The 27,302-nt window shown below is 49.6% G+C and overlaps 1 pseudogene; it reads left to right on the forward strand.

Annotated features, from left to right (window-relative positions):
- Nucleotides 1–13,858: 13,858 nt before the first annotated feature.
- The window catches only part of LOC121448255, a 29,977-nt pseudogene continuing 16,533 nt past the window's right edge, over nt 13,859–27,302 (forward strand).

Below are 27,302 nucleotides of genomic sequence, written 5' to 3' on the forward strand. Positions count from 1 at the left end.
AAGAAACAGAAATATACATTGGAAAGAAGACAGCAACTTCAACAAATTTGACCAGTGATGGTCAAACTGGATGTCGGCATGTAGAAGAACAGGAATAGATTCATACTTACCACCCTGCACAGCACTCAAGTCCAAGTGGGTCAAAGATCTTAACATAAAACCAGATATACTAAACCTGAAATAAGAGAAAGTGGGGACTAGCCTTAATGCATTCATACAGGAGACAACTTTCTGAAGCGATCACTGATAGCACAGGCACTAAGATCAACAATTAATAAATGGGACTTCATGAAACTGAAGATCTTTTGTAAGGCAAAGGACACTATCAATCAGATAAAGCAGCAGCCTACAGAATGGGAAAAGATTTCTTCTATCAACTCCACATCTGATAGAGGACCAATATCCAAAATATTTAAAGAACTAAAGAAACTAGATATAAAAATTCAATTAAAATAGGGTATAGATCTAAACAGAGAATTCTCAATAAGACAATCTCAAATGGTTGAGAAACATTTAAGACAAACGTTCCACATTCTTAGCTATCAGGAAAATGCAAATCAAAATTACTTTGAGAGTTCATCTTCTGCCTGCCAGACTGGCTAGGATCAATAACACAAGTGTCAGCTCACGATGCCAAGGATGGAGCAAGGCGAACATGTCTCCATGCTGGTGGCAGTGCAAACTGTGCAGCTACTATGGAAATCAATGTGGCAGTTCCTCAGGAAACTGGGAAATGATCTATCTCAAGACCCAGCTATGCCACTCTTGGGCATACACTCAAAGGACGCTTCATCCTACCACAGGGACACTTGCTCAGCTATATTTATTGTGGCTTTATTCATAATAGCCAGAAACCGAAAACAACCTAGATGTCCCTTAACCAAAAAAATAGATAAAGAAAATGTGATACATTTACACAATGGAGTATGACTCAGCTGTAAAAAAAAAAATGACATCATGAAATTTGCAAGCAACTGGATGGAACTAGAAAAGAAAATCTTGAGGGAAGTAAACCAGATAGAGAAAGACAAATATGATGTGTGTTCACTAAACGGATATTAGCTGCTAGGTAAATGATGACACGCTGTGATTGGTGGACCTGGAGATGCTAGCTAAAGAGGAGAGCTCTGGGGGTACACACGGGTCTCTGGGGAGAGTGGGTTGGGTGGTGTGAACAGGAGCAGGAGTGGGAAGGGATGCGGGATGGGATGGAGGGAGAGAGTGAGGGGGAGGTGGCTAGAATTAGGGGGCAACTGTGGGGTGGCATGGAAACCTAGTGCAGCAGAAACTTCCTGGCATCTATGAGGGTGATCCTGGTGAGAACTCCTAGTAATGGGGGATGCTCAATCTGAACTGGCCATCTTTTGTACTCAGGCAAGTCTTCTAATGGTGGGACTGAGATGCATTTGGTTCAATTGTTGACCGAGGGGATCCCATGGAGACGCCCAAACAGCCCAGGCTGATGCTAGGACAGAAGGTTGCTCTCTGAAGACTGCCAGTAGGGCCCCATTGCTGAGGACAACATCCACACCGCTCATTGAACATGGAGAGGTTGAGCTGGTGCCAGCATGGAGCCTTCATCCCTACCTTCTAGTCTCCTTGGTGCAGGAAGGTGAGAAACCTAGACACCAAGCCATCCACAAAACCCTCGACCTACCATCTGTCCTGCCTGCAAGATGTGCTGGGACAGTGGTGGCACAGAACGTGTGGGAGTGGCCAACCAATGTCTGACTTAATTTGAGGCCCCATGCCACAAGATGGAGTCCATTCTTGACACTGCTTGAATGACCAAGAACCAAAGATTGGATAGCCCAGAGACCTAGGGTAGAACCAACATGACTTAAAGGAGGAGAAAGAAGAGGAGGAGGATGTGGGGGGCGGGAAGGAGAAGGTAGAGGAGGAGGAGGAGGTGGTGGTGGAGGAGGAGCAGGAGGAGGAGGAGGAGAAGAAGAGGAAGAGGAAGAAGAGGAAGAAGAGGGGGAAGAGGAGGGAGGAGGAGGAAGAAGAAGAGGAAGAGGAAGAAGAGGAGGAGGAAGAGGAGAAAGAGGAGGAGGAAGAGAAAGAGGAGGAGGAAGAGAAAGAGGAGGAGGAGGAGGAGGAGGAGGAGGAGGAGGAGGAGGAGGAGGAGTTTCCTAATGATATTCTGCTGTACTCATAGATTGGTGCCTTGTCCAGTCATCATCAGAGAGGCTTCCTCCAAGAGTAAGTGGGAGCAGATGAAGAGACCCACAGTCAGACCTTATGTGGAGAGAGAGTCTAAACTGGAGTTTTCTATCTGGTCCTTTTCCTTCGAGTTTGGGAAACCCTGCGAAAGAGGGGGAGGAATGATTGTAGGAGTCAGAGGAGACAGGGGACACCAGGAGAGCATGGCCCACGGAATTAACTAAGCAGGGCTCACAGGCTCACAGGGACTGAAGCGGCAAGCACAGGGCCTGCAGGAGTCTGCACCAGGTCCCCTGCGTATTTGCTGTAACTGTTAGCTTGGTGTTTCTGTGGGACTCCTAACAGTGGAAGCAGGTGTGTCTCTGACTCATTTGCCTGCTCTTGAGATGCTTTCCTCCTGTTGAGTTATCCAGTCTTGGTGTGAGGGCCTTTGCCTTGTCTTTTGCTTTTTCTGTTTGGTTGTTGTCTCATGGAAGCCTGCTCTTTTCTGAAGGGGGATGGAGAGGGAGTGTATCATGGGGAGGGGGGAGGGGCTGGGAGGAGTGGAGGAAGGGGTAACTGTGGTTGGAGTGTATTCATAGAGAAGAAAAAAGAGATTTCTGTGAAATGTATGGATTTTAGGTACATATACATACAACAACAGTTTTGGAAATCAGAAAACAAAAGATAACAGAATTAAAAAGGAAGAAACTGATGGGTGAATAGGAAAAATGGAAGATTTTTTTAACACAAATTTCTTTGCAAGTAATAGAATGAATAGATAAACGCTAAGAACTAGAAGATTGATTTAAATAATACAGTCAGAAACTTGAACTAATGGACACAAATGCACCTTAAAATGGGAAAACATCGGGGCTGACGGAGATGGCTCAGTGGTTAAGGCCAGGTTTGCATACGTCGACCACAAGTGTGCATTCTTTCAAGTCACTCTTGGCCAAGAAGCGGGAAATCCTACGTAGGGCGACAGCCTGCATGTAGGGCTGTGATGTATCTGTCACACAGCTGCTGGATCCCAGCCGTGCCCTGGATCTCACTAGACTTGGGTTAGACACTTGTCCTCTCTCTACTGGGCCATAGGTGGCCATAGATCCCTGGAGACCTGCCTGGTCTATAGCTCCATTAACAATTATAGGTCAAGTGACTGAGATTTCCAATCTTCACTTCAGGGTCAGGCAAATCTGTATAGTGGGCTAAACGATACTCCTCTCCCGCCTGCTGATGTCCTGAGCCCCTAAGACTATAGACTGTGGCTGTGCATGGAGGTGGGTCCTTACAGGACTACTTACGTTAAAACAGGCATGAAGTGGACCTGAGTCTAGTCAGATTTATGACAAAATAAAAAGAAATAATGACAGCATTTAAGGTCCGTGGGAAAAGACAGAATCTACCAACCAAAGAGAGAGATCTCAGGAGACAGCCCCACCACGCCTTCTTTGCCAATGGACTCTCAGCCTCCGGGGTCATGAATGTTTCCTGTGTGCAGGCAGATGCTCCGCTCTGCAGGGCTTTATTATGGTCAGCCTGAGCTGACCAGTGCCCTTCCTAGAGGACCAAACAGAAAAGTCCCTGAAGCCAGACATCCCTGCTCCGTCCTCAGCACAGCTGCTGAGGGGTGATGGTGACAGGGTGGAGAGGAGGGCGCTGGTAATAATGTTGTGTAAACAGGATCCAGACACGGGGTGTCACTCGCTGGTCAAGCAAATATTTGCACAGAGCTCTCTAAAGGTGAGCAACACACACAGCGCCCATCCTCGCGGAGCAGACGGGCTATTAGTGGAATTAACAGTCACTTAGAGAAGCTAATGAGAACATATGTGATCATTTGCACCGTTGCTCAGCAGGTACTCATTGTGTCCCATGCCTGTAGGGTGGGGCAGCTTCCCTGCTGTGTGCTTAGGCTTGGTCCCTGTGACTTCTCTGGCCAAGGGGGACGCTGGTGACACAATGTGACCAGAGGTGTCCCACCTACTGAGAAAACGCCCCCGTTCTGCAGCTAGGCCTTAGGAAGCCCACCTAGGGCCTTCACCGGAGTTACCCTGCTGGTCTAGCTGGGGCAGGCAATTTCTCCAGCCTTCTTGAGTATGAAGACCAAAGTTGCATGGGGCACCTAACTCTGGGAGGGGGGGGTCTTTGCTTACAAGGATTATTTTTTTACCTCGTCTGGGACATTTGGAGGATATAGGAAAGACCATGTCAGCATTAGGTCCTGAAAGTCCCCTCCAACACAGCCATCATGTCCTAGAGTGTCAGGGAAGAAGACTGCCCTATCAAGATGGGGTTAGAAAGTTATATCTTATAGACCCAAGCTAGCCCACGGCTGTTCTAAACAGCCATGAGCCAAGAGTGGCTTCTGCAGTTTTAAATCTATGAAAAATGAAAACCAAAGAAAAATTTCATCCCATGCAACATTCATGTGAAATTCAGACTTTAGTGTTTACTGGCAACTGTTGTATTAGAGAGTGGCCATGCCCACTCGGCCACTTTTGCGTGTAACAGTGGAGATGAGGGTTCTTCATTTACTTTCTAGCAGAAGTGTACCCACTACCTATCCATCCACTCATCTATTCTCTTATCCACACATCCACCCACCATGAAGAGGAAGTCTGATTCAAAGCATGGTATTCCTACATCTGGTTACAACTTGTTCCCACAGCAGGTTCTGAGGCTGGGCAGAGCCTTAAGTGGTTGTCTTTCCAGCAAAAGGAAGCAAAACCATTTCTCTGTGAACATCTGGGTTAAGGACCTTTTCTGTATCCTAGTCTTTCCCTGTGCCTGTTTTCCTCCCTCCTGCCTGCGTGCACTTTCCATGTGCAGTGTACATGCTAAGCATGAAGGTGAAGCAATAAGACAATTTCCACCTACCCCTTCAGACACCCATCCTCATCCTCAGGCCTCTGCCCCCACACGCATGTGCGTTTTCACACATACATGCACACAAAACACACATATACACATGCAAAAAAACCTCTTAGCAAATTAAGAAAAAAAATGGAGGTGTCCTGGCGGTTGTTGTGGAAGGAGGTATTCCTAAGAGGGACACATGGAGAAGGCAGAGCTGAGAGGCAATGTGCTGAGTGCTGACAGGAGCCCCAGAAGCTGGACAGGTAAGGTAGAGGAAGACCCCCGATACCTTCCTGTCTCCAGACTGGAGAACGAGGTTCTGTTGTTCTAAGGGACCCACTTTTCAGTAACTTGTGTTATGAACCCTGGGAAACAACCCCCCAACTCAGGTCAACCTCCCCTTTCCTAGGTGTAGTCACCCTGCATGCAATTGTTGTTGGCCCAGGATACCATTACCGAGACTGAGCTTCACACTGGGAGACAGGGGGCAGAACTGGCTTAGCAGATGCTTTACAACTAATCATTCCATTTACTACAAACTAGCTATACTCAAGTCCTTATTGTCTTAACTTTTTTATATGCGGTGTACATGTGCGTATGTGTGTGTGCATGCACGTGTGTGTGGAGGCCCAGCCTTGATGTCTGTATCATCTTTGATTGCCTTAAATATCTATTGAGGCAGACTCTCTCAATCAAACCCAGAGCTCATTACATGGCTAGTCTTGCTAGCCAGCTTGCACCTGAAGATTCATAGGCCCAGTTGGCCCGTACATGGGTTTCTTGGGCTCCAAACTTGGGTCCCCATGCTGACACAGTAAGGATTTTAACCACTCAGCCTTCTCCCCAGTTCAAGTCTTCATCTTTTAAGACATCTGCCTTCTAGGAGCCTGGACCTGGCCACCTCAACTCATGCCCTGTCCTGAACCCCAAAGTGTCTACCTGCAAACCCTGGCAGCTTACCCTTGAAAAGCTGATGAGGGTCTTCCACTGCTGGCTATGAGAATGAGCTGTCCCTCATGAGGTCCCTGATGGCCTCAGCACTGGGACTTAGCGGGGATTCGGTTTCCCACTCTTGCAGATGGTTTATAAGAGATTTGGAGGCCAAGGGGGTCGGCCTGGAATGCCGGCTAGACAAAATAATGTATCACAAAATTCCAAGCGGCTGTCGGTCACAGCTAGAATGTGGCTGGTGCAGTCTTTCCCAGCCAGGGATGGGGTCTCTGGGGCGGGGAGGGGGGAAAGTGCCTTCCAGCTGGGTCTGCCTGACTGGATTCCCACCTCTGCTGATGACACTTTGTCCTTGCTTGCTTAAGAGCCCAGTGCATAATCAGACAATAGTCTGCTGTGCCCAGAGCAGTCACTGCCCACATGTTTCGGAAACATTCTCTACGTGAGGACCCATCTGGTCTTGAACACATACCTGATGGGCCAGGTGGATTTGGAGCTCTGAGGCTTCACCTCTCGGGGCCAGATTACTGTGGACCCTGGCAGTGAGGGGTTAACCGACTGAGTAACCATTTCTCCTAATAGAAAACTTTCAGCCGGAAGTTAGGAACAAGTGAAATAAGTGATGGCCATATTCCCCTGCCAGCAGCATGACCCATGGGCTGTCCCCAACCAGAACTCCGGATGATGGCTGTCCAGTAGGAGCCCACCTTCTCCCTCTCTGGCTATCACACTTGCCCAGCTATCTCCCAGTGACCAGCCCTCTTGTCCAGCGAGCAGCTACAGGTAGTGACCATCTGTGGGGAACCCTCATCTTGCTGGGGGAAGGGGGTGCTATGTAATGGTTTGGAACAGATCAATAGCTTTGGCTTCCACCCTTCTGAACTTGTCTGGCTCATGTGTCTCTCAGTGGAAAACCTAGCTCCACATTCTCCACCTTCTGAGGACCCATGTCACTTTTAAATTTAGAATGAAAGTTCAGGTAAGCTGGGCTGTGGTGGCGCACGCCTTTAATCACAGCACGAGGAGAGCAGAGGCAGGCGGATCTCTGTGAGTTCGAGACCAGCCTGGTCTACAGAGTGAGTTCTAGGACAGGCTCCAAAGCTGCACAGAGAAACCTTGTCTTGAAAAACAAAACAATAAAAAATGGAGAACGGATGAGCATGGGTATGTCCCAAAAAGTGGCCTGGAACCTGGGGGCATCTGGACAATCCTCTGACAAAATGAGATGACATGGATGGGTCATCTTTGGTATCAGGCATGCCCATATCACCCTATGGTGAGTGGACACAGTGCACTCCGTGGCCTGCAGGGGCCTGGGCAAAGCCAGCGACATCGAGGTGAGATGGGCTTCAGGGTCATGTGGGATGCTGCGGGCTTGCGTGTCTTCCACTCTGAGGGTAGCATGCTGTCCTCACAGTATAGGTAAATGTATATGTCTGTGCTGCACGGACACTCAGGTGGACGCTGGCTTGGAAACCATCCTGATAGGACGGGAGGGAGTTTTAACTTGGCAAAGGGGCCGTTTTCTTCTTTGCATCAGTCACTTTCCTGGAGCGTGGAGAGATGGGCAGGCGGTTCTTATCTTTAAACCCCATGTACTTAACGCTTATTAAAATCAATACCATCCATTAGCCGGCTCCGTTTCCATTTTTAATCATTTATTGATATACGGCCTGTGCTTTTATAGGACTAAGCAAATTTCCGCTCTCCGTGTTCCTCTGCAGCCCGGGGGCAGGCAGTGCGCGGCCGCGGGACGTAAATGTTTATTTACTGCCTGCTTCCTGATTGAGAACATACCTGGTCGGGGCTTCAGATGGCTTTTACACGGGGGACTTGGGCCACTTCCTGTTCTCCAGACACACAAGCCGTTTTAAGGAGCATAATGAAAGCAAGGCATTGTGGCCACAGTCACAGGCCGGGCGGCCCAGTGGGCGGCAGAGCAGGATCCACGAGGTTTGCCATTTACTAGCTCACTGGCTGCTTGCTGGGGGCAGTGGGAGTCCATCTCAGCTGGGATCGGGACATCTCCCTGCACCTCTATTGCTCTCTGCTGGGCTTCTCTAGGCTCCAGCCTGTGGCTTTTTGTCTGGGAGGGACCAGGTGACCCCTGACAGGACCGTGTTTCTGCATACCTATTTCCCCAGGAAGTCTGTTGGCCCTAAGGACTGTGATTTCTGTCCCCTCTCACTCAGCTTCCTCATGAAGCACATCCCAGGCCCGTGTCTGGTCTTCCTTACTGATTCCTTTGAGCTTCTCTGAGCTGACCAAGAAGCCAAGCCAAAACTATGCCCAATCACATCTTCAGACCAGCTATGGCTCTTGATCTAGGGGAGAAATCCAGAAGATTCTGCAGAATCGGAAGTCCTCCATCGTAGCACCTTGTGAGACTATATATATGATTGAGCATCAATTGTCAGTGTGGAGAGACAGAGGGATGGGCTGTCTGGCTGCAGATGCAGGGCTCCAGGACCTGGGGTGGATACTCCTTCATCTCTCTTCATCGACCCTGCTGTCCCTCTGCCCACGGTGTGCTGGCCTCTAGCTGCCCCAGGAGGCCAACTCTTACCATTTGCAAAAACTCAGATTCACCGGGCTGTAAAACCAAGGGCGTACCAGATACCGAGTGGGCGTCTCAGGGGGTATGAGACAGCACATGTCTTCTTCCTGCTGGGAAGCCTGGAGCCCAAGGCTGCCTGGGGCTGTCACATCCTCTGTGCCAGTGGGGGTTCCAGCCATAGAGCCAGAGGAGGGACACCCAGAAGTGATTGCAGACTCGCAGGAATTCTGGGTGCTCTCGGAGCCTCCTGTAGACGAATGGATGTATAGAATCTGCTCTATTTCTGCCTTTCGGTTTTGTTTTTACACCACTTAGTGGTTTGTGGGAAAATAAAGTTGTTGCTAAAATAAGCTGAACTCTGCTTGTCAGCCATGACACCTTCTTGGCCTCACAGGCAGGAGACCAAGTTCTAGAGAGGAGCTAGAAGCAGCCCAGGTCTCACGGAGTCATGACCTAGACCTACCCCGGCTTTCTTCAAGGATATGCCCCTGATTCCCAGCCTCCCCTTCATTACGTGGTTTGGTTCGGGACAAGTATGAAAAGAGAGGGGCCCTCTCCCCGCCCGGGGATGCAGACATCACCACAGGCATGCCGAAGGCACACGGCTGGCCGGCCACCCAACTCAGGACACCAGGCCAGCAGTTGTGGTTTGTCTGTGCATCTGTGATCGGTGGCTTCATAAAACGCCTTCTAATGAAAGTAACACACACAGAGGGGCAGGCAGCCCAGGATGCGGGGCTGCGTGGTGAAGAAACGCGCTTGTTAAAACATGTAATGAGAGACAGAACAAATCCCCAATATCGGCCAACGCTGTCGTTAAATCCCTTAATGATAGGGGCATTTTCTCTGGTGTGCCGCACGGTTTGTTATAAACCTCTTTGGCCTGGCGGAATGGGGGGAGGATAAGAGGGCTGGGGGGGGCATGGAAAAGGTCTTTCCTGGAGGCTGAGGCCTGGAGCCAGCCTCACTGGGTCTTTCCTCAGTTTTGCCCTCCTGGGCTGGAGTCAGGCCCGAGCTGGGTTTGCTGAGCTTCACTCATCTCATGAGCGGCCTTTCGAGCTGGCCAGCAGGTCACCGCTGAGGCTCCCTGGGTGCCAGCAAGGTATTTGGACCTAGGCCCAGGACCATCCTTTACTTGTGCCTTACCAACCTTTTTAGAAAAGGCTTGCGGGTCAGTGTGGTGGGCTCAAGGGTGCAGCTCAGAACTCCCCACATGGAAAACTGGCTATGGAATGGGGGCAGGAAAGCATTTGAATGTTCAGACCCTGAGAGATGGGGGAGAGTCAGAGTCTGCAGCTCAGGGTAGCACTTGTCTCTGAAGACTGCGCTGTTCACCAGCAGGAGCTTTGGGTGTTGGAAAGATACACTGTTACCAGGCTCCTGACTTGGAGCGGGGTCTAGAAGGCTCAGGGACTTTGGAGGGATTGTCCTTGCCAAGTCCTGATCTCTATGGCTCTACCCTACCTCTGAGGGAGAGGCCATCCCTGGCCAGCCAAGCAGATCTGTCAGGGTGCTGATGGTTCCCTCAGAACATGAAGTCTGGGTGGGGTGGGTGCCAGGTCATGCCATCTTCATTGCCATGAGGTGGAAGCCATGCAAGTGTGTGTGTGTGTGTGTGTGTGTGTGTGTGTGAGTGTGCGTGAACACGGGGGTTGTGGGGAGGGCAGGGCTTTAAACCCCGGAGCGTCACCTCAGATCTGGTCTTAACTAGCCTGGTTCTTCTAAGGATAGGGTGCGATAAGGTCCAAGAACTTGACACCGAAGGGTCTCTGCCCCTGTTCCTGTCTCATGGATGGGAAACTGGCTTCATTGCAAAAGGCATTTCCAAGGGACAGGTCAACATTTTTATCTGAGTAGGGACACTGGTCTCCAAACAGGTTGGGGTAGACTCCCCAGAGGCCTGCACATCTCCTTGAAAGGAGCTGGATACACCTTTACACTGTAGGTGGCCTCAGGCCATGTTGGTTGTGAGTGCGGGGTGGCTCTGTTTGGAGGGTATAATGATGGAAGGGGATACTGGGGGTGACAAGGACCCTGCGGCGTCTGACCCTCACCCCAAGGCTGATAACTGAGCTTAGAAGATGTCGGCTGTCTGCCGTGAGCCTGAGAACAAGGCCAGGGAGAGTGGCCAGCAGAAGTCTCTGCTCTGCACACTTGTGAGGTCCAGTCTTCTGCACTGGGGGCTGTGCCCACTTTCTCCTGGGTGTAGTCTCAAGACCAAGGAGAATATGATACTCTAACTCTTAGGGATAGGGTACAAAGTTCACATGGGATGCCCAAGGGGCAAGACTACACTCGGGAACCTCCCCAATATTTCATGCCCTCCACCCCAGTCACCCCACCCATTCTGCTTCATGGCTCTGCTAGCATCTTCTCGTCCATCTATTCAGACCACACACGGGCTCAGCTGGGCGGGGTTTGCTCATCATCCTCACTCAGGACTGTTGCTGAGACAGGAGACAGGTGTGCTCAGAGGGGTGCCTCTCCTCTATGGCTCTTTCCCGGGGCCTGACTGGGGCTCTGGCTGGGTGGTTAGAACTGGGTTCCCATCCCCACACATCTGTCCTCAGAGCTTGAGTACCCATTGGAGCAGAGGCAAAGTCCTCCTCCCCAGAGGCTAATGAGGGACCCCCCCTCCATTCCCAAGAGCCACATTCTAGAACTTCTGGAAGATGGAGGCTAATGTTCTAGATTTGACCATGGTGGCCACGCCCTGCTCTCTGATGCGGTGTCTGGTGTCTTTCATGCCTCAGTTTCCTTGCTTGCTCTGTCTACCAGGCAGAGCAGCTGTTCTAAAGCTCTTCTGCTATGCAGAAGCTTCTGGGGAGGAAAGGGCTGGTGAGAACTGGCTGACAGGGGCCACTGTCCTTTCAGGGAGGTCAAACCCCACTCTAGAGTAGCAGAAGACACCTCAAAGGCCTCCCCAGATGGGCTGGGGACAGGAAGACGCCCCCAAGAAGATCTGAGTTTGTGGCAGTGATGGGTTAGGATATAGGGTCCTGGGGGACATTAGAGTGTCTCTGTTGAAGTTTCCTATCTATGGTGCAGTCACGGGTGGAACCTGGGCAAAGGCCCAGCCCTTCCAGAAACCACTCCAGACCAGAGACTCCTGCACTCCCCACTCCTCAGATAACCTCCTGGGCTCTGAGGTTAGGAATGCCCAAGTGTGACCCAGGCCCTTGGCAAATGACGGCCAGGCTCGGGCAGGTGTCCTCTTGCCCTCATGCAGCTTGCTTGGCAAGCACATGGGTCTCTTGGCCGGACTCTCCGCCCAGGGCAGTGGTTAAATGGGCTGCCTGAAGGCCCAGGTGGATATTTTTAATAGTCTGTGACCTGCCATCCACTCTTGGCTGGGTGTTAATGGCCAAATGTTTTGCAAGTAAATTACCAGAAAGAATTATTCCTGAGAGGCAGAGATTTGTGAAAAAGGTGTTAGAAAACGGATGGCCAGCAATGTTTGTCTCCAATCCTCCCTACAGGCATGGAGGCCAGCTGCCGTGGCCAGCTGGGCTATTCCTGAGGCCAGAGGAAAGTGCAGGTTGGGAGAAAGGGTGTTAATCTCCCCTTCAGAGGAGCTGCTTTCCTGGAGTCGGGCTTGTGGTGAGCTCTCCAAGACTCCTCCCTGGCAGGGTATAGACAGAAGGTTGTCCTAGGCCTCCTTCCCCAAGCCAGGGTTAGGTGGAGATCTGGACAGCCGTCTTGGCAGTAGCAGAAATTCCTCTCTGGATGTCTTGAGTGCATCTTAAGAGTCAGGGATGGAGATGAAGGAAACTGCAGATGGTACCCATGATTCTGGAGACAGGAACTGAGAGATGGAGGGATATGACCTGGGCATGTACCCCCTCCAAAGGGCAGGTGGGATTGACCTGTATTCCAGGAGCTCTGGGGGAGGGAGGGTACCAGGAAGTAGTGGGGGGCAGGCATTCTTCTTTTTGGGGACACCTGGAAGGCCCCGAGAAGAGAGGAGAGGTAGTCAGCACCTCCTGGCCAATCTCCCTGTGACTGGGAAAGCTGCAGGATGTACCTGGAAAGAGTGGGCTTTTCAAGGGCCTTTGGGGCCCTGTCTTTGGAGGTAGGCAATGAGGCCAGAGAGGAGGACGCTAGTTAATGGCAGTAAGACATATTACACTGCTCCAAGGGGACATACACATGGGGGTTCCTGTGGAGACAGTGCCTGGAGCCAGTTTGATGCCGTGAAAATGTCAAATACACTCCAGGGATGGTGACCCCAGAAATGGCTGGATAGGTGGGATGGAAACCATCAATAAAGTGATATCTACTTTCTGGTGCCATGTCAGGGAAGACCACGGGGGTACCCACTCCACCTGCCCTCCCCCTGGACTTCGAGCCCCAAGAGCCATGTGTCTAACTCCGGTATTGTCTGTTGTGGCTCCTCAGCTGTCCTCAGCTGCAGGGCTGCTTTTTCGTGGGAAGGGAGGAGAGGTCATGCCATGAGCCAGGCCAAGGTCAGCAGTTTCACGTTCCTGACCAGCATTGGGCATCCTGAAATGTTCTCTAACCTGCTGAGCCCCGCCCCACCCTGCCCCGCCTCTTCCCATACATGCTGTGTGGAGGAAAACCCCAACTTTGGGTTTTTTGTGGACCACAAGTGACACAGCTTCACATGAGAACCAGTTCTGGCTGGTTACAAAACTCTGCATTGCCTCCCATAGAACTGTAGCTAAGGTCCAGATCCCCAAGACCCGGTTAATACTCTCCACGGCTAGGGCTGTGCTGACAGTTGACGGTGACGGTTGACGCTGTGTGGACGCTTGTGTACCAGGCTACTTAGGTGGGTGCATTTGTGCCCTGTCCTGGGGCTGGAGGGTGGGCATCCTGGCAGGTGAGGGCTTGAACTCTGAGCCCTGGAATGAAGGTGCCCTTTGGGCTGTCTGGGTGGTGGGATGTTAGAGGGAGAAAGGAACAAGGAAACTGTGAGACTACCACGGTCCCCCTGCCACATGGCACTCTGAACAAACCCTTTGCCCTCTGCAGAGGGTTCTGCATCTTTAAGACACTAATGGGCCCGTTTAAAAAAAAAATGACAGTTTGCTCACACACTCACAGGTTCTCGTCTGACATCAGCAGGGAATCAAAGATATTTTATTATTTGGAAATTCCATATAGGGAAGGCAGCCTCGAGGGTCTGTCATGGCTCCAAAACCCACACCTCCCCCGGGAGTTAATTATTTTCTTAAAATGCAACTTGCACTGTTGGTCTAAAACATTCCAACTGTGTTCACAGTCTTTAAATCTTCAGTAAACCTTAGAGTTTAAATCACTTGCAGATAAGAGTAATTCTGCTGGGGAGAAGGGAGCGAGGCCACAGCAGAGGTGAAATCGGACGGAATGAAAAAGTCCATTGACTGGGGCTCCTTGGGTACCTCCTGCCCCGCTGCTCAGCGCATGGTGGCTGCAGATGGAACCTGGCAGCCCAGCCAGGGCTCCCCACCTGCCCTCTTGGTAGGCTAGACACAGGCCCTTTGGTCTGGACCAGACGGCTGGGTGATGGCTGATATGAGCACCTTAAAGGAGAGTAGGGATATTTGTCTGATAAGAATCTCTGCATCCCATGCTGAAAGTTGCTAGAGTGGGCGTCACTGGGGCCTGAGTGTGAGCCTGGATGTCCGCTTGAGGATTGATGCTACCTGCAGTCTGGTGTCCACCTGCTATGCAAGCATTCACCTGGGCCTGAGATACACTGGGACTTCATATCCACCTGGGACCCGCTGTCCACCTGGAGTCTTCTGTCTCCTCCGGGCCTGACGGTCACCAGCACACTGTCTACTGGGGTCTGGACTTCTACTATGTGCCTGTTTGCTAGCTGGGGTTGGTGTCTCCTTGAAGTCTAGGTGAGCGCTTAGACCCTGAGTGCACACTGAAGCATAACAATGCACTTACAGCTTACATGAGACAGCCGGTCCCAGGGTTGGCGGCCTTTGGGGTCATCACTGGACCCTTTGGCCTCTGCCATCTAGGCACAGGTATGCTACCAAACCATGTGGGCTGGTTTCCCCTTCCAAATGGCCTCTCATAATTCAGAGAAAGCATGAGAGCAAGAGCAAAAGACCAGGGGTGAGCCAGCAGAGGAAATGGATTGGCCATGTTTTGCTCTAGATAGTTCTGAGTTTCTAAGGAACCTGGGTCTGCTGCTTGCTGCTTGAACTAGATCATCTCCAGCTTGGCCTGGCTTCTGTGCCCAAGATGACCTGTGGCATTAACAGCCTCCCAACCCCATGCTTTTCTCTCCAGGAAGCCTTGCCACTCTTGGCAAATGTGGGTGGAGTACCTTTCTCCTTTGTTATCCTCTGCCTGACTGAGACCTCTGCCCTCTGTCCAGAACTAGCTCAGACTCCCAGGCCTTCCACAAGCTAGGTCCCACTAGGGGGATCAGTGCATGCTTGTCGAATAATGACAGAGGCATGGACAGAGAGCAGTGAGATGGGGGCTCAGGACATGTCCTAGAGGTCCCTAAACTGGGTTAGAAGGTCCATGTACACAGCACAGTCTATACCTCTCAGGTGGGCCTAGATACTACTCGAAGACATCCCTAACCCAGCCTCTAAAGTCAGGTGAAGTCATTGGGTAGTGGTTTGGGAAGCAGAGCTGGGTTTGGGAAAGGAGTAAGTTATAAGAATGAAGGTTGGTCATGATGGGGTTTGTTGATCTTCTAGGTCGCCCAGACTGAAGCCTTCAGCCCTGAGTCCTGCTGACCACTTTGGGTCAGAGCAAGCGAATTTCTCATTCAGGGCTTTCCCTGACTCTTCTTTGTTCTCCCTTGGCAGAGAGGATAATGAAGGAGGAAGGTGGGAGGAAGGACAGCCTGGAAAAGGGCGGAGGGAACTATGTGACCCCTAAGGACCCAGCACGGCTGTTTGAGCATTGAAGACGATTTTCTGGGGGCAGGTGTTGGGCAGGAGACAAGAATCATCCCTGCCAGGTCCTCCTCCCCAACTCCCACATGAAGGGCTCTCAGGGGCCTGTCAGTCCTGGCTTCCCAGCCCACACTTGCAAACGCTTCCGCGCCCCATTTCCAGCAGCTTTGCGGCTACTTTGGGGCAAGGGTGTGCTGGTGTCTGTCTGGTCGCCCTGCCCCCAGAGTGTGGGAATTTGCTTTCTGCCTCCTCCCCTGTCCCCCATCAGCTGGCCCGCCCCCAGAAGAGGCTATTGATCAGTCTCCGCAGAGGGCTTGCCAGTTGTAGGTGTGTGCTATGCAGTGGGGGCTGTGTTTAGATGCCAACAGCAGCACTGGCCACCACTGGGCATAGGAGCATGTACCGCTGGCACCCCACCTGGACTCCCCGTCCCTCTGTGGCTCCCCTGCTTCCTGAGAATACTTGTTGTGTCAAGGAGCCAGACTTGGCAGGTGGGGGGCTTCAGGTACGCTATTCAGTCCTTTATGTCCACCCCTTGTCCCCAGTCCCCTCAAGAGCTGGCACCAGTGAAGATACTGGATCCAGATTCAGAGATTCCCCGATTCTCTGTAGGAAGAAGGGTTCTGTCCTACATCCCCGAGGGAGCGTACCCAATGGGCAGGACAAGGTGACTCTCGAGGAGTGGCATCTCAGCCTCTTAGGATCCTCCAAGAGAGGCTGGCTGTGCTTGGCCGTGCGGCTCTTGTGCGTGGAGGTTCTGGAGGCTCCCTTGGTCTGGACTTGCTCTCACAGAATAGCATTTTGATGAGTTAAGTGTGAGAGAATTAAAAACAACCCGATTATATTTCCTTTATAAATGCACATGGGTTTGGAAATCAAGGGGAAAGCGGCTTTGGGCAATAAAACTCTATGGCCATGTTCTCCAAATCCAAGGGAGGGCTACTGGCACGTTCTCAGCCGGTTGCTCTACACTTAGGCCATGTACATGCCTCAGCCCCTGAGTCTGGGGAAGGTCAGGCCCCTTCTCTGCCCCATCGCTCCTCTGTATCTCTATGCCCAGTTCGCATCTCTAGGCCACCTCTAATCGTGACAGTACCCACAGCTGCCAGCATGACTGTCATTCTCACCTCCCGTGGCCAGGCCAAGCCTATTCCCCACTGTTTAGGAAAGTAAACTGAGACAGGGGGAGGGTGCCACTGGACACATGCCTTTTGTTCTTGTTCTTTTCTTGTTATGGAAGACATCACTCACTTACCAGGGTGCAGCCAGGGGCATGGGGAGGGGGGTCTCAGGTCCTTAGCCTCTCTGCTTGAGGTTTGTTCTGGGAGGAGGGAAGTGGGGCTGTGGGCAGAGTTGGCAGGGCGAGGGGGGTCTGGGGCAGTGGAACTTTTGAGGTCATTGGAAAGGCAAATAGAATCATTAACAGTTTCCAAAAATAACCAAGCAAGAGTGAAACTCCCAGGAGTCTCTGCGAGTGGCAGGACTTAGAAGGGGTAAGGGGGCACCTCAGAGGGAGCTGGCAAAGAGCAGGCCTGGGGCTGTTCACATTCCTCCCAGTGGACCTCAGGCTACCCGAGCTTCATCTGCAGGGTGGGTCAGGGGTGGAAGAGAGACATCTCAGTCACTCATCCAGCTCCTTTGACAAAGTTTTCCAGCGTGTGCGTGTTTATTGGCTGCCGTCTGTGATAAGCCAGGCATTATTGTGTGATATTTTTTGACTACTTACTTGGAGCATCACTGACAGGATTTAAGCTGTGCCTTTTGAAGGGCTTGGAGTGGCTTCATTGCTGACTGCATGGGCTGCACATACAAGCCCTTGCATTTTACCCTCAGTACCTGGTATGCTGGAGATACTGGCCCAACCCGTGAGACACCATGACCTGAGCTGCTAGGGCACGCGTTGCTCACCTCCTCACACCACTGCCAGCCCTTCCTCTTGCTTCTCTCAGACACAAAGCCACTAGTCTTCCTGTGGCTCCCGGGTTAACATTTCCTAAAGTTCTGTAAAAACGGAGTTAGATAGCACTCACAGTTTTTATGCCTTATCTGTGGGGATGGCTTCCAAGACCCAGAGCGAGCCTGAACCAAGACACTGCCTTCGTCCTGCACACAAACACCACAATAAAGCTTAATTTCTTTTTTTCTATTCAACCGTAATATTTCATTTTTTGTTGTTCTGATTGAGCTATATATTTTCTTTGCTCCCCTCCCTTCCTCCCCACTCCTCTTCTGCCCTCTCCTATGACCCCCACGCTTCCAATTTACTCAGGAGATCTTTTTCTCCTTCCTATGTAAATCTGATCCATGTATGTCTCTCTTAGGGTCCTCATTGTTGTCTAGGTTCTCTGGGGTTGTGAATTGTAGGCTGGTTTTTCTTTGCTTTATGTCTAAAGGACACTTATGAGTGAGTACATATTATATTTGTCTTTATGGGTCTGGGTTACTTCATTCATTATGATGTTTTCTAGATCTATCCATTTGCTGGCAAATTTTAAGATGTCATTAGATTTTTCCACCATGTAGGACTCCATTGTGTGAATGTACCACATTTTCCTTATCCATTCTTTGGTCTGGGGCATCCAGGTAGGCACCATGCTATCTGGCAGGTATATATCAGTGGGAGAACCCTAAGGACAGAGTGGCAGAATTCCTTGTGTTTTTGAGCTTTTTCACTGGGAGCCCTTGGAAGGCCCACCCTGTTCTAGACACACAGGAGTCCTGGCTACTTCAGAAGGAGCAGGGAGGCCTTGCTCCTTCACAGACCTTTAGCCTGGGGTAGAAGTATCAGGTGTAGATACTGGGCATGGATGCTGGTGTGAGAGAGAGTTCTGAAGCCCTGGGAGGTGCAGGTCCAAAGCTGGGGAGGATTGGCTCCGTCCTACTGGGTGCCTGGCCTTCGCTCTGCCTCTGTGTGCTAGCATATCTCAGGGGCAGGGGGCAACTCGCAATCGCGCATGCACTGAGAAGTCTTTGGTCGCAGAATTGGTTTGACCCCTCCCCTGCTGGGCCTGGTCCAGGACTACCAGCGCGCCAGGCTGCACCTGAAGAGGCATCTTTGTTTCTGTAATTTCGCCCGTTGGAAAACTCCCCGGTATTAATATTTATGAGAAATGACCTAATATCCCCGCCGCCTGCCGTGTGTTTGCTTAACATATTTAATGTGATTTGGGGGCTGTGTTACTTTTTAACTGCCTCGGTGAGGGGGCCTGACCTGTCGCTCCCCTCCTGGCCATGCTGCAAAGGCAATGCTTTCCACAAGCCCTCCAAATTCCCCGTTTTAATGGCTTCACAAAAGCCGGGGGTCCTACCTGCTTGAGCCATGGAAAGCCAGCCCTGCTCGAGGGAGGCCCAGAGCTGCATTCTGGGGGTCCAGGGGCTCTGCAGGCTGATGGTGCAGACCGAGGCAGGCATGCAGGGTGGAGCAGCAGTGGGGTTCTGTGGGAAGGGAAGGAAAAAGCATCCAAGGGTTTTCTGAAAATAGCTTCTGTATAGTTCTGAGACAGCAATTTAAATAAGTGCTTTCTCCCGTTCCTCTGGAACACAAAGGTGATTGTTTTTACTCTGAAATAGATGGCCATTCCACTGTAAATTGATTTTTTTTCTTAGCATCCCTTTGCGTGTTGCATTAGCTAATGCAGGGCAGCAGGCGAGCTCCTTGGGGTGACTGGGACAGTGCACTGGCCTGCACCTGACCCCAGGGGGGCCATATTCTGAGCAGCCAGTCTGCAGAAATGCCTGCACAAACCCCAGCGCTGCTTCTCAGGAGCTGTGTGATGGAACTGTCTCTCTTCATTTCTCTGATACAGCTCCTCAGGGGTGGGGAAAACCTGGAAGCTATAACTGTTTAAAGTCCACAGCATCATTTGAAGGATCAGGAGATAGAGCTGGTTCATGCTAGCAGCTTCCTCTGAGTGAATGGCAAAAGACAACCCCGTAGTATTAGCTGGGACTCTCGGGTAGGTCCCGGGCCCTCCCTGGTGAGTTGTGTTGTGAGGCCTCTTAGCTCTGTCACGAGTTCTGAGCTCAGGCATCTGGTCATCTTGTGACCTGGAGTGGATAAAGTCGAGAACTGTTGGGGACAAGGGGCATTTCTGGACCCAGGTATCACCACATAGCCATCAAGATTGTGGGTACTGTGAGAGGTCCGGGCTCTGCATTTCCTGTAACAACATGCCCAAGGGCCTGGAGACTCGTGCACTGAGAACTTGGGTAATACAAAATGAAATGAAAGACACCCATGGCCAGTCATGGAGTGTCCACTAGTGATGAAAGGAATGCCACACCTCATCTGGTGAAGGAGTCTGGTGGTGTTCATGGGATTCTCCCAATCACACCAGAAACGAGGGTCCCAGATGCCAGGTAGAACCATGAGCTGGTCACTTCCATTTGATCACCAATGGGTGGACAACTTCCTGCTTTAAAGACTACAACTCTGAGGATCCCAGGAGTTAAGTGTTATGCCTTACCAGAGGGCTTAGTGGGAAGATGTTCCTTGAGTCTGTGAGACCCCTGCCCCAGCTCTCATAAGCGTCTACTCCTGGTTTGACCCTAATAAAGAAACAGTAAACAAGCAAAGTAGCAGCTAAGCTTCCTCTCTAGGTTTGGTCCGATAGCCTGGACTGACTATGCCCATGTCCAAACTGGTAAGTCTGGCTTCAGCATCCAGGGGTTCCTAGACAGCCTTCCCCAGTCCTCCCTACCTTCTGCCTTCTCTGTGGAGAAGAGGCAGCAACTGCGGCCCACCCAAGGAGTCAGGCAGGGGGCAGGCAGATAGGGCGGGAAGGTCCTGGGGCGAGGACCGTGCACAGATGTTTCCTCCAGGGCAGATACCAGCCCCTGGTGCGCTCACTAGAAATGTGGCACATGCTAGCCCTTCTTCCAGGTTCTGGACCGGGGGATGAAGATGCAGCTTTTAGCCCCATCACTGCTGAGAGACATAGCCAGCTGCTGTCTCAGGCTGGCCCCTCAGCCTCCTGGACACCAGCACACAGATCAATCAGTTCCAACACTTCCCACAGTGCTTCTTGAGTTTCACACCGTGGGGATGATGTCATGGCAGCGGGCTGCCTGAGTAAGGGCAGAAAGAGGCCCCTCTGTTTCGCTGTTTCAAACTTGAAGGCTGGGACAAACCAGCTTCCTGGCACTGGGTGTTGGAATTCCTCTTTCTAGCTTCAGGAATGAGAGGCCAATGCTTTCACTCCAGAGTTTTGGAATGAAGTTATAGCGAGAGACATTTATGTATGCTTATCATAAAAGCAAAGATAGATGATCTGTCTATCATCTATCTATCTATCTATCTATCTATCTATCTATCTATCCTATGTATCATCTATCTGTCTATCTATCTATCTTCATCATCATCATCTACCCATTCCACCAACCCACCCATATCTATCTATCTATCTATCTATCTATCTATCTATCTATCTATCTATCTAATCTACCTACCCATCTACCTACCTACCTACCTACCTACCTACCTACCTACCTACCTACCTGCTTACTATAGAAGACTTAGAAAAGACAGACGATAAGAAGAAGTAAAAACCATTGAAAAACCTGACCTTGTAATTCCTCCCAGTACTTTTCTACCACAGGTCTCTACAGTCTCTGCAACTCACCAAATTATCAATCAATTGGTTGATCAATCAATCCATCCATCTATCCATTCATCCATCCATCCATCCATCCATCCATCCATCTACCATCTATTCTCCATCCATCCATCCATCCACCTACCATCTATTCTCCATCCATCCATCCATCCATCCATCCACCTACCATCTATTCACCCATTCAGCCAACCAACTCTAGTTAAACCATAGGCAGTTGTTATCTCTTTAAATGAGAAAAGTGGTATTTTCATATGGTTTAACCTAATGTTGGTGTTCTATTCATTTTTTATATCATGTGCATCCATATGCATTGGTGCCTTCTGTAAGCTGTTCTGTCCCTTAATGATGTCTCTATGACAGTATGAGGACACTTGCCCTGAAGGTTCTGCAGAAAATACCCACCTGGTGGCAAGGCAGCTGTGAAAGCCATTAGCTGGTTAGCAGGCTGCCTGGGGCTGCCCTCTGAGGAGCACGGTCTGTGGGAGTGGGTGAGGAGTGTCTCACACGCTGGCCACCTCTACTGTGCTGCAGTGTGGGGTATCTGCATGGTGACTTTAGACAACACCGTGTTCCCCAGATGTGGGCATGAGCCTGCTGGGTCCCTCCTACTGTGTCCTGCGGTTAGCCTAGAACCATTTGCTCAGCTTCACAGACTACTCCATCTCCCCACTTGGCCCCCTCGTTTGAACCAGTGGTCACCTCAAGATGGATGAGCCTCTTCATGGAGTCAGAGACATGCACGCCAAGGCCCACCCTCTCCACACATGGACTGTGTTAGCCGCCCCTCCCCCACTCCATGTCCACCTAGTGTTGTGCCCTGGTGGTCAGCCCCTGCCCCACAGCCAGCCCACCTCCACTTCTAATTGGGCCTCAAAGCCGTTTAATGGTGTCTGAGCGTCTGCAGGACTGCTCGGGGCAGAACAATGCACCATTCATGTCCCAAACAGAACACTAGTGATTGGACTAATATCTTTAAGCTAAAAAACAAGACTTAATTGGGACAGATGCTGCAAATTCCAGCGCAGAAGCCCAGCTCCCCTGCGATCTGAACCAGGCATGTGGCAGGGCTTCGATTTTAACAGCGCCTTTTACTTTTTTATTGGCATGCACAAAAACCCACTAATGCTCTGTGTGGCCAGTGGTGGGTCTCCGTGGAAACCTCCGTGGGTGCAAGGTCTGTGGAACCTTGTGGCTGGCCTTGTTTGGGTGGCAATAAAAGCATGCCATGTGGTGAGTTGTTTCCCTTTGGAAATGGGTGTTGTCTTCCCTTCCTTCCTTAGATCATGGCTCTGTGACTTTTGCCCAAACAGAGCCTTGGAGAAACCTTCTCCTGTGCTGGATCTTCTCAGCATGCTTAGGGGCTGCCATTCTTCTTGGATGTGTCCCCTGGTCACTGGATGAACTCTTCCCTTGGAGGCCACCACTCTAACACACCCCTGACTTTTGCTCTATGCTATTTGACAGCATACTCTCACTTTTAATATATTCCCGGGAAAGTCTTAGAAGCCAGTTGCTGACTGTATTTTAGACACAGTCTCAATACTTGTTGAGCAGCATATTATTCTCTTTGCTTTTTATTTTTCTTTCAGAGAAAATGAACCAGAGGTGCTGGAGAGATGGTTCAGCAGTTAAGAGTGCTGGCTACTGTTGTAGCAGGAGGACTGCAGTTTGGGTTCCAGGACCCTCGCCAGGTGCCCCCAACTGCCTAAGCTTCAGAGGACCCAATGCCTTCTTCTGGTTTCCATAGGCAACCACACACATGTGCTGTTATCCACACAAAAAAGACACATATACACATAAATAAAAATAAATCTTTTTTAAAGAACTCAAGCCAGTGACCCAAAAGCTGTCTTGCTCAATCCAAACTCCTTCAGCCAATGGCAGTTACTACTGCTGGTCCTGGCTTCTCTCAGGCACACAGAGAACACTGTTTCTGTTGGAAAAGGTGAAATGAAGGCATCTGCCTGCCAGTGAGCATGCTCATTTGCTAGAATTCCCGAGACCCAACAGAGCTGTTGGTGGGATTCCATTGTCTGTCTAATGGATGTCTAATGGTCACCTAACCATCCACCCATCTCTATATCAGTACATCTGTTAATCCACCTGTATATCCGTCATCCATTCATGCATCTGGTAATCCAACCATCTATCATCTCTTTTCTCCATCAAATACCCCGCATTGATTTAGACATCAAACTACCTACCATTCATCTATGGTATATATTCATTCTATCTGATGACTACATCAGTTAATCCCTACATCATATATTCATCTGTCCATCCACTCACCCATCCCATCCACCCACTCACCCACCCCATCATCCACTCACCTACCCATCTGGTAATCCACCCATACATTTATCTCATTTATCATCTATCTACTCTGTTCATTTCATCAACCATCCATTCATTCATCACCCGTCCTTCCATCTATTTTCAGCTATTTAGCTACTCAAATATCTACCATTAATCCATTGATCATCTAATCATCTAACCACCTACTCACCCACTTCCATACATCCATGCATGCATCCATCCATCCATGCATCCATCCATCCACCTATCCATCCATCCATCTGCCTATCCATCCATCTATCCATCCATCCACCCACCCATCCATCTCCTACCCAACAGAGGCTTTGCTTCTGCTAAGTGCCACCTTTGTGTGTGCTCTTGCCTACTGGTACTTCTTTGCACACAGAGTGAATGTGCTTCTGTGAGTTGTTGGATGGCTTCTGGGGTAGGCTGGCAGCTTGAGCAGGTGCTATAGACCCAGGGGAGGCCACAGGGGCTAAGAAGTCAGTAAATAAATCCTTAATACAGACTCCTTGTTAAAATAAAGGATTTTTTAAAGCTGTGTTTAAACTTGATGGTTTTTCTTAAAATGTAGAATGCATTGATCAGGTATTAGGAACACTTGGAAACCCCTTCAAAGGGGTGTGGGAGGTTTTCTGCTCAATACAAACCAGCATGAAATAAATGTCTGGATCTGAGGTCTGTGGTCAGAATCTGTGATACTGGGCAGTTTCTCCAAGTGTTTTCTCTGAAGAATGTCCTTTCTCAGGGGTTCTCTAGCCTCTCCGGACTCTAAGTGGTGGTAGCCCAAGGCAGTCTTGGTCATCATTTCCCCCATGGCAGTGAGGTGAGGACTTTCTCCTACCAGCTCCCCATCTGATCATCTCCACAGAAAGAGCCACCAAGACTTTCATTGAATTTTCATGGAGTTGGTTGCTCCTTCCTAATTGCTCATGGTCTCTGTAGCATGAATTTTAATTGCTCCTAATAAAAACTCAGAGTCAGCTATTATGGGATAAAAGCTGAAGGATCAGAGAAGCAGAGTGGCCAGCCTCTAGAATTCTCACTTTTATGAGACCAGACCAATGCTCAGACCAAAACCTCAGAAGGCAGCCTCAGACTGACTGCTCTGAGCTCCTGTCTCCTCCCACCTTATATTCCTCTCTCTACCCAGTCATAACCCTTCCTGTCTCCGCCTCCTTAGTGCTGGGATTAAAGGTGTGAGCCACCACCACTTGGCTCTGTGTTTCTCTTTTAGGCTGTATCAATTTTGTGTAGCCTAGGGTAGCCTTGAACTAACAGATCAGTCTGCCTCTGTCTCCTGAGTGCTGGGATTAAAGGTTGTGCGCCTCTACTGTTTGGCCTCTATGGCTAACTAGTGTGGCTAACTCTGCACGCTTTATTTGTTAGATCATAAACAAAATATCACCACATTTACCCTTTTTGTCTAATAAAAAGGTTGCAACTAATATAAGAAAAACTGTATACAATAATAATAATAACTATCTACAATATATACAGGCAATAAGTACATCAACAATGTCTAATCCATTTGCATTTGAAAAATTCAGAGAAAACACTCAAATTATCTATCCTATCTTAGTGACTCCAAAGTATTCTACCTTATTTACTTTCTATTTTAACTTGCATTACCAACTCAAAATTATCTTTTTATGTCTCAATGTTATATACTTTACATCTCTTTAGTAAATTTTTTTCTGAGTATGATAAACAAGAAAAACTTATCTAGTCTTCAACTCCCTCAGAAATCTGTAAGGGAAATAATATTAACTGAGTATAAGCAGGGCATATAAGCAAGAGACTTTGAGAAAATGTGAGAAATGATGGACAGTTGACTGCCTGGACAGTCACCCAAAGTTCCTCTGTAACATTGGGGATCCATCTTCAGCCTAATGGCCTAAAATAACTGACAAACTTCTCTATGAATCAGGAGTTTTGAAGGACTGTCCTGCCTTGTCTTGGCATGGTTTGGCAGTCACCATATTTTGTGTCCTGCTTGTCCAATTAGGACAGCATACTGTCAGCAGTCGAGGCAAGGGCACTGTTAGGCATGGTCATGGTTCACTGCAGAAAACTGATAGAGACTCAAACCCAAAATCATGTACGGGAAGCCTTTATCTAGAATTAGTACTCCATATGACCATTAATATCTTGATAAAAAGTTTAAAATATGTATTAATCATACAGATTTTGAGATAATATTTGTACCTTAAGAAAAGCTGTTAAAAGGTCAGAACAAAACCAAAAAAGTTATGAGATTAGATGGCGATCCAATAGTCCCTTGATTTGGGGGTATACTGGAGGGTGTACCCACTGAGTTTCCCTGATCAGAATGTTGTATTGAAGTCACCAACAATGCAAACTTGCAGACTGTGTAGCCCCATATTCCTGAGCATTGCCGACCCAACAGGAATGCAGTCTATAACAGGAATGCAGTCTATAAGGAGACTCAGAACTCATTTAAGCAGGTATAGGCACTCACACCGCTCAGAAGGAACTTTTCATTGTTGTGGCTAGTCCATTGATAGATGACCTCATTCATGGCAATAATGGCCTTTTGTTTACGTATGGTATTACCGGAAGTGGACAAGCTCACAGAATGACAGGTTCTGTGGGGTACAGAAGCCTGCTTCCTCTTTGTTTGAACATGAGGGTTTAACAGCACAGGGCCCTTCCTGGCAAACCATTGTGTTTTTAAATCTAGTGCTAGGACAGCATAGAAATAACAGTGTGAAGTTGATGCTGTATTAGAAAAGTGGAGAAGAGAAGCCATGGCCATTTCAAAGATCCCCCCTAGCGGGCAACAAGCAGATCCAAGGTTTGCAGAGATTACAAATGCACCAGAATTCTGCAAAGCAGATGTTGATGAAGATGGTGTCTATGGTGTATTTGTCTTACATTGAAATCTATAATAATTCCATAGATGATCTACTGGGAGAGGTGTAGTTTTAATCCCATCCAGTCCAACCTCCTACAATCTAAAATACTGTGAGAAGATAAGACCGCTATCTGTATGCTTCAGGTTGTATAGAAGTAGAAGTGGAATCGATGGGAGAGGATTTTGAAGTTTTGTGGAGCAGTCAGAAAGAGAGACATACTGTTAACACCCATTTGAATAGAGAATCCAGCCGTTCACACAGAGTGTTCGGTGTCAAACTCGTCCAAGCTCCCCTGGATGCTGATGGAGACGATGTCTTGCAGGAAAAAGTACAAATTACCGTCAGTTTTCTCTGGCAGATCTTGCTGGATGTGTAAGGAACAACTGGACTAAAGCAGAAAGGATCAGAGTGCTTGAAACTGGTCACATCAGTCAGTCACTAATGAGGCTAAGAGCAAGCTTGGAAGCCCTGGAAGAGAACCAGGTGTATGCAACTAACAAGATGGTTCCATGTGGAGATTCAACACGAACTCATCTGCTCAAGAAATACTTCAGTGGGCAAGGAAGGTGCGGGTGATCATTCTTCCGTGCGTGTGAATCCAAAGTTTCAAGACTTTGAAGACAAGTCATGAGAATTGCTAAAGTAACCCAAGAAGCAGTGAGACCAGTAGACAAGGGGATATTGGGCTTGACACGAAGGACACCATACAGACACCTGCCTCGGGGCAGCCCAGTCGGAGATGAACCTTTGGTGCCTGTTGGGAGCAGTGAGACCCCAGATCCTGAATTTCTTGTAATCCCCTGATCTGAGTGCCTACAGCTGCTCTGAGCACGAGACCTTTAGGAGTTCCTGATGGCAGGAGAGTGGTTTCTGGTGGGTTTGGCTGGGGCGTGGCTATCTCTATATAATCTGCCCCTGACCACAATAAAGGGGGCATTCTTGGGGAATTCAAGGATGACCCGTGTCGCTGTTTCTATGTGTGTGTGTGTGTTTGTGTATTTTAACCTCCAGCCCCCTTGCCTGAAGCTCACGAACTGGGTGCCAGTGTACAGAGCACAGACACGGGGGCGCGATGCGCCGTGCGCGGCAGGTGTCTTCATACAAACTC

This window comes from Microtus oregoni, unplaced genomic scaffold (assembly GCF_018167655.1).
Source record: "Microtus oregoni isolate MIOR12 unplaced genomic scaffold, Mior012 000005F_ref0000423, whole genome shotgun sequence".
In the NCBI taxonomy this organism is placed as follows: Eukaryota; Metazoa; Chordata; class Mammalia; order Rodentia; family Cricetidae; genus Microtus; species Microtus oregoni.